Source organism: Arachis hypogaea, chromosome 7, assembly GCF_003086295.3.
Source record: "Arachis hypogaea cultivar Tifrunner chromosome 7, arahy.Tifrunner.gnm2.J5K5, whole genome shotgun sequence".
Taxonomy (NCBI): Eukaryota; Viridiplantae; Streptophyta; class Magnoliopsida; order Fabales; family Fabaceae; genus Arachis; species Arachis hypogaea.
The window spans coordinates 46,035,119-46,043,051 of NC_092042.1; the positions used below are offsets into that span (position 1 = coordinate 46,035,119).

Sequence of the window (7,933 nt, forward strand, 5' to 3'; positions counted from 1 at the left end):
CCAGTTCCATGCTTGTTACTGGCGTTCAGCGCCAGCTTTCCTCAAGGCACATTCCTGGCGTTCAAACGCCAGAATATTGCTTGTTTCTAGCGTTCAGCGCCAGATTCATGCTCTGTTCTGGCGTTGAACGCCAGCCAGATACTTCTTACTGGCGTTGAACGCCAGTCTGTCCTCCCTCCAGGGTCTGATTTTTCTTCTGCTGTTTTTGATTCTGTTTTTAATTTTTATATTTTTTTTCGTGACTCCACATGATCATGCACCTAATAAAACACAAAATAACAATAAAAATAAAATTAGATAAATAAAAATTGGGTTGCCTCCCAACAAGCACTCTTTTAATGTCATTAGTTTGACAGTGGGCTCTCATGGAGCCTCACAGGTGATCAGGTCAGTGTTGTATAGTCCCAACACTAAACTTAGAGTTTGGATATGGGGTCTTAACACCAAACTTAGAGTTTGGTTGTGGCCTCCCAACACCAAACTTAGAGTTTGACTGTGGGGGCTCTTCTTGACTCTGTACTGAAAGAAGCTCTTCATGCTTACTCTCTTTTGTCACAGAGGGATGGCCATGTGCCTTAAACACAAGGTAGTCCTCATTCAATTGAAGGACTAATTCAGCTCTGTTGACATCTATCACAGCTCCTACTGTAGCTAGGAAAGGTCTTCCAAGGATGATGCATTCATCCTCTTCTTTCCTAGTATCTAAGATTATGAAATCAGCAGGGATGTAAAGGCCTTCAACCTTTACTAACACGTCCTCTACTATTCCATAAGCTTGTCTCAATGACTTGTCTGCCAATTGTAATGAGAACAAGGCAGGTTGTACCTCAATGATCCCCAGCTTCTCCATTACAGAGAGTGGCATAAGATTTATCCCTGACCCCATATCACATAGTGCTTTTTCAAAGGTCAATGTGACTATGGTACAAGGTATTAAGAACTTGCCAGGATCTTGTCTTTTTTGAGGTAAAATTTGCTGAATCCAGGTATCTAGTTCATTAATGAGCAAGGGAGGTTCACTTTCCCAAGTCTCATTACCAAACAACTTGGCATTCAGCTTCATGATAGCTCCTAAATATTGAGCAACTTGCTCTCCAGTCACATCTTCATCCTCCTCAGAGGAAGAATAGTCTTCAGAGCTCATGAATGGCAGAAGGAGATTTAATGGAATCTCTATGGTCTCTATATGAGCCTCAGATTCCTTTGGATCCTTAATAGGAAACTCCTTCTTACTTGAGAGACGTCCCATGAGGTCTTCCTCACTAGGATTTTCGTCCTTCTCCTCCCTTGTGCATTTGACCATATTGATTACATCAATGGCCTTGCACTCTCCTTTTGGATTCTCTTCTGTATTGCTTGGGAGAATACTAGGTGGAGTTTCAATGACTTTCTTACTCAGCTGGCCCACTTGTGCCTCCAGATTTCTGATGGAGGATCTTGTTTCACTCATGAAACTGAAAGTGGCCTTTGACAGATCAGAGACTAGATTGGCTAAATTAGAAGTGTTTTGTTCAGAATTCTCTGTCTGTTGCTGAGAAGATGATGGAAAAGGCTTGCTATTGCTCAGCCTATTGCGTCCACTATTGTTAAAGCCTTGTTGAGGCTTTTGTTGATCCTTCCATGAGAAATTTGGATGATTTCTCCATGATGAATTATAGGTGTTTCCATAAGGTTCACCCATGTAATTTACCTCTGCTATTGCAGGGTTCTCAGGATCATAAGCTTCTTCAGAAGCTGCCTCTTTAGTACTGTTGGATGCATTTTGCCATCCATTCAGACTTTGAGAGATCATGTTGACTTGCTGAGTCAACACTTTGTTCTGAGCCAATATGGCATTCAGAGCATCAATTTCAAGAACTCCCTTCCTCTGAGGTGTCCCATTATTCACGGAATTCCTCTCAGAAGTGTACATGAATTGGTTATTTGCAACCATGTCAATAAGTTCTTGAGCTTCTTCAGGCATTTTCTTTAGGTGAATAGATCCACCTGCAGAATGGTCCAATGACATTTTCGAAAACTCAGATAGACCATAATAGAATATATCTAATATGGTCCATTCTGAAAACATGTCAGATGGACACCTTTTGGTCAACTGCTTGTATCTTTCCCAAGCTTCATAGAGGGATTCACCATCTTTTTGTTTGAAGGTCTGAACATCCACTCTAAGCTTGCTCAGCTTTTGAGGAGGAAAGAATTTATCCAAGAAGGTCGTGACTAGCTTATCCCAGGAGTCCAGGCTATCCTTAGGTTGTGAATCCAACCATATTCTAGCTCTGTCTCTTACAGCAAAAGGGAAAAGCATGAGCCTGTAGACTTCAGGATCAACTCCATTTGTCTTAACAGTCTCACAAATCTATAAGAACTCAGTTAAAAACTGGTAAGGATCTTCAGATGGAAGTCCATAAAACTTGCAGTTCTGTTGCATTAAAGCAACTAGTTGAGGCTTAAGCTCAAAATTATTGGCTCCAATGGCAGGAATGGAGATGCTTCTTCCATCAAATTTGGACGTTGGCTTTGTGAAGTCACCAAGCATTATCCTTGCATTGTTGTTGTTGGGTTCGGCTGCCATCTCCTTCTCTCGTTCTAATGTTTCTGAAAGGTTACCTTTAGATTGTTGTAATTTAGCTTCTCTTAGTTTCCTCTTCAGAGTCCTTTCAGGTTCGGGATCAATTTGAACAAGAGTTCCTTTTTCCTTGTTCCTGCTCATATGAAAGAGAAGAAAACAAGAAAAGAAGAGGAATCCTCTATGTCACAGTATAGAGATTCCTTTATGTTAGTAGAAGAAGAAAGGGGAGAAGAGTGAAGAAGAATGGGTTCGGATTTTTAGATGAAGAGAGGTGAAGAGAAGTGTTAGTAAATAAATAATTAAATAGAATAAGAAAAGAGAGGGAGAATTTCAAAAATAATTTTGAAAAAGAGGTTAGTATTTTCGAAAATTAAAGATAAGATAAGATTAAAATTAAAATTTAAAACAAAAAGAGTTTTTGAAAAAGAGATGAGATATTTTCGAAAATTAGAGAGGGAAAATTGGTTAGGTGGTTTTGAAAAAGATAAGAAACAAACACAAAGTCAAAGAGTTAGTTGAAAAAGATATTAAAATCAAATTTGAAAAGATAAGAAGATAAGTTAGATAAGATATTTTGAAATCAAATTTTGATAAGATAAAATTTTTGAAAAAGATATGATAAAAAGATAAGGTAAGAAGATAAGATAGAAAAGATAAAAAAAAGATTTTAATTTTTAAATTTAAAATTACTTACTTCACTAACAAGAAACTACAAGATAAGATTCTAGAACTTAAGGATTGAACCTTTCTTAATAAGAAAGTAACAAACTTCAAATTTTTGAATCAATCACATTAATTGTTAGTGTAATTTCGAAAATATGATATAAAGATAAGAAAAAGATTTCAAAAATATTTTGAAAAAGATTTTTGAAATTTTCGAAAAAAAAGAAAAAATGGAAAAGATATGATTTTTGAAAAAGATTTTGAAAAGATAAGATTTTTAAAATTTGAAAATTTGATTTGACTTGTAAGGAACAACTAATTTTGAAAATTTTTGACTAAGTCAACTTCAAATTTTCGAAATTTTGAGAGAAAAAAGGAGAAGATATTTTTTTTGATTTTTTGAATTTTTTCAATGATGAGAGAGAAAAACATGAAAATGACCCAAAACAAGAAAACTTTGGATCAAAACACATGATGCATGCAAGAACACTATGAATGCAAGATGAACACCAAGAACACTTTGAAGATCATGATGAAAATCAAGAACATATTTTTGAAAAATTTTTGATGCAAAGAAAACATGCAAGACACCAAACTTAGAAATCTTTAATGCATGGACTCTAACAAACGAAAAATGTATATGAAAAACAACAAACAACACAAAACAAGAAATCATCAAGATCAAACAAGAAGACTTGTTAAGAACAACTTGAAGATCATGAAGAACACTATGAATGCATGAGATTTTCGAAAAAATAATGCATAAATTTTAAAAACATGCAATTGAAACCAAACTTAAAAATTGACTCAAGACTCAAACAAGAACACAAAATATTTTTGGTTTTTATGATTTTATGATTTTTTTGTATTCTTATTAATAAATTTTTTTTTCAAAAATATTTTTTGGGAAAAAAAACGAAAAAGAAAAGAAAAATTTTGAAAAAGGTTTTTTGAAAAGTTTTTTTTGAAAAGAAAATTACCTAATCTGAGCAACAAGATGAACCGTCAGTTGTCCATACTCGAACAATCCCCGGCAACGGCGCCAAAAACTTGGTGGACGAAATTGTGATCATCAAAGTTGGTCTCTTTGTTATTGTATGGAATCATTATTGTGGCTCTATGCTATGTGTGGACACAACTCCGTTCAACTTAACCAGCAAGTGTACTAGGTCATCCAAGTAATACCTTACGTGAGTAAGGGTCAATCCCACAGAGATTGTTGGTATGAAGCAAGCTATGGTCACCTTGTAAATCTCAGTTAGGCAGATTAAATGGTTTATGATAAGTTTGAAAATAAATAATAAACAGAAAATAAAATAGTAAATAGTTACTCATATAATTCCATGGTGAGAATTTCAGATAGGCATATGGAGATGCTGTGCTCCTCTTGAATCTCTACTTTCTTATTACATTCATCCAATCCTTCTTACTCCTTTCCATGGCAAGATGTATGTAGTGCATCACCGTTGTCAATGGCTACATCCCATCCTCTCAGTGAAAATGGTCCTATGCTCTGTCACAGCACGGCTAATCATCTGTCGGTTCTCAATCAGGTTGGAATAGAATCCCTTGATTCTTTTGCATCTGTCACTAACGCCCAACCTTCAGGAGTTTGAAGCTCGTCACAGTCATTCAATACCAGAATCCTACTCGGAATACCACAGACAAGGTTAAACTTTTCGGATTCCCGGAATCCTACTCGGAATACCACAGACAAGGTTAGACTTTCCGGATTCCCATGAATGCCACCATCTATCTAGCTTATACCACGAAGATTCTGTTGGGGAATCTAAGAGATATGCGCCCGGCCTAAGGTAGAACGGAAGTGGTTGTCAGTCACGCGCGTTCATAGGTGAGAATGATGATGACTGTCATGGATCATCACATTCATCAAGTTGTTGTGCAACGTATATCTTGGAATAAGAATAAAAGAGAATTGAATAGAAAATAATAGTAATTGCATTAAAACTTGAGGTACAGCAGAGCTCCACACCCTTAATCTATGGTGTGTAGAAACTCCACCGTTGAAAATACATAAGTGAAAGGTTTAAGCATGGCCGAATGGCCAGCCCCCATGGTCTAAGGACTAGGCGTCCAGAGATGTTCCCAGATATGGTCAAAGACCAGATAAGACTCTAATACACTAGTAAAAAGTCTTATTTATACTAAACTAGCTACTAGGGTTTACATGAGTAAATAATTGATGCATAAATCCACTTCTGGGGCCCACTTGGTATGTGTTTGGGCTGAGAGCTTGATCTATCCACGAGCTGAGGCTTCCTTTGGAGTTGAACGCCGAGTTATAGCGTGTTTCTGGCGTTCAACTCCGGGTTGTGACGTGTTTCTGGCGTTTAACTCCAGACAGCAGCATGTACTTGGCGTTGAGCGCCACTTTACGTCGTTAATTCGCGAATAAAGTATGAGCTATTATATATTGCTGGAAAGCTCTGGATGTCTACTTTCCAACGCCATTGAGGGCGCGCCATTTGAAGTTCTCTAGCTCCAGAAAATTCATTTCGAGCGCAGGGAGGTCAGATTCCAACAGCATCAGCAGTCCTTTTGTCAGCCTTTTTCAGAGTTTTGCTCCCTCAATTTCAGCCAGAAATTACCTGAAATCACAGAAAAACACACAAACTCATAGTAAAGTCCAGAAGTGTGAATTTATCATAAAAACTAATGAAAACATCCCTAAAAGTAGCTTGAACTTACTAAAAACTATCTAAAAACAATGCCAAAAAGCGTATAAATTATCCGCTCATCACAACACCAAACTTAAATTGTTGCTTGTCCCCAAGCAACTGAAAATCAAATAGGATAAAAAGAAGAGAATATACTATAAATTCCAAAATATCAATGAATATTAATTCTAATTAGATGAGCGAGACTTGTAGCTTTTTGCCTCTGAACAGTTTTGGCATCTCACTTTTTCCTTTGAAGTTCAGAATGATTGGCTTCTCTAGGAACTTAGAATTTCGGATAGTGTTATTGACTTTCCTAGTTGAGTATGTTGATTCTTGAACACAGCTACTTTTATGAGTCTTGGCCATGGCCCTAAGCACTTTGTTTTCCAGTATTACCACCGGATACATAAATGCCACAAACACATGACTGGTTGAACCTTTTCAGATTGTGACTCAGCTTTGCTAGAGTCCCCAGTTAGAGGTGTTCAGAGCTCTTAAGCACACTCTTTTGCTTTGGATCACGACTTTAACCACTCAGTCTCAAGCTTTTCACTTGGACTTGCATGACACAAGCACATGGTTAGGGACAGCTTGATTTAGCCGCTTAGGCCTGGATTATATTTCCTTGGGCCCTCCTATCCATTGATGCTCAAAGCCTTGGATCCTTTTACCCTTGCCTTTTGGTTTTAAGGGTTATTGGCTTTTTCTGCTTGCTTTTTCTTTCTCTTTCTATTTTTTTGCCATTTTTTTTCGCAAGCTTTTTACTTTTCACTGCTTTTTCTTGCTTCAAGAATCAATTTTCATGATTTTTCAGATTCTCAGTAACATTTCTCTTTGTTCATCATTCTTTCAAGAGCCAACAGTTTTAACATTCATAAACAACAAGATCAAAAATATGCACTGTTCAAGCATTCATTCAGAAAACAGAAAGTATTGTCACCACATCAATATAATTGAACTAAATTCAAGGATAAATTCGAAATTCATGTACTTCTTGTTCTTTTGATTAAAAACATTTTTCATTTAAGAGAGGTGAAGGATTAATGAAATTCTTCATAACTTTAAGACATAGTTACTAAACACTAATGATCATGAAGTAGAGACACAAAACATAAATGAACACAACATAAAAACCGAAAAGCAGAAAGAAATAAGAACAAGGAATGAATCCACCTTAGTGGCGTCTTCTTCTTGAAGGACCAACAATGTCCTTAAGCTCTTCTATGTCCCTTCCTTGCCTTTGTTGCTCCTCCCTCATTGCTCTTTGATCTTCTCTTATTTCATGGAGAATAATGGAGTGCTCATGATGTTCCACCCTTAATTGTTCCACATTGTAGCTCAAATCTTTTAAGGAAGTGTTGAGTTGTTCCCAATAATTGTTGGGAGGAAAGTGCATCCCTTGAGGCATCTCAGGGATTTCTTGATGATGAGCTTCCTCATGCATCTCTTGAGATCCGTGGAGGGTTTCTCTTGCTTGCTCCACCCTCTTCTTGGTGATGGGCTTATCCTCCTCAATGGAGATGTCTCCTTCTATGATAACTCCAGCTGAGTAGCATAGATTGCAAATAAGGTGAGGAAAAGCTAGCATTGCCATGGTGAAGGGCTTTTCGGCTATTTTGTAGATTTCATTGGAGATGACTTCATGAACTTCTACTTCCTCTCCCATTATGATGCTATGAATCATGATGGCCCGATCCATAGTAACTTCTGTTTGGTTGCTAGTGGGAATGATGGAGCGTTGAATGAACTCCAACCATCCTCTAGCCACAGGCTTGAGGTCCAGTCTTCTTAGTTGAACTGGCTTGCCTTTGGAGTCTCTTTTCATTGAGCTCCTTCCACACACATGTCCATTAGGACTTGGTCCAACCTTTGATTAAAGTTGACCCTTCTAGTGTAGGGGCGTACATCTCCTTGCATCATGGGCAAGTGGAACGCCAACCTCACATTCTCCGGACTAAAATCTAAGTATTTCCCCCGAACCATTGTGAGATAATTCTTTGGACTCGGGTTCATACTTTGATCA

General features: G+C 37.4%; 1 non-coding gene across 1 annotated transcript; it reads left to right on the forward strand.

Annotated features, from left to right (window-relative positions):
- The first annotated feature begins 2,066 nt into the window (after positions 1 to 2,066).
- On the forward strand, positions 2,067 to 2,170 carry LOC112704631 (small nucleolar RNA R71). The gene has a single exon (XR_003155247.1). It is a non-coding gene; the product is annotated as a small nucleolar RNA R71 (small nucleolar RNA).
- Positions 2,171 to 7,933: the final 5,763 nt, after the last annotated feature.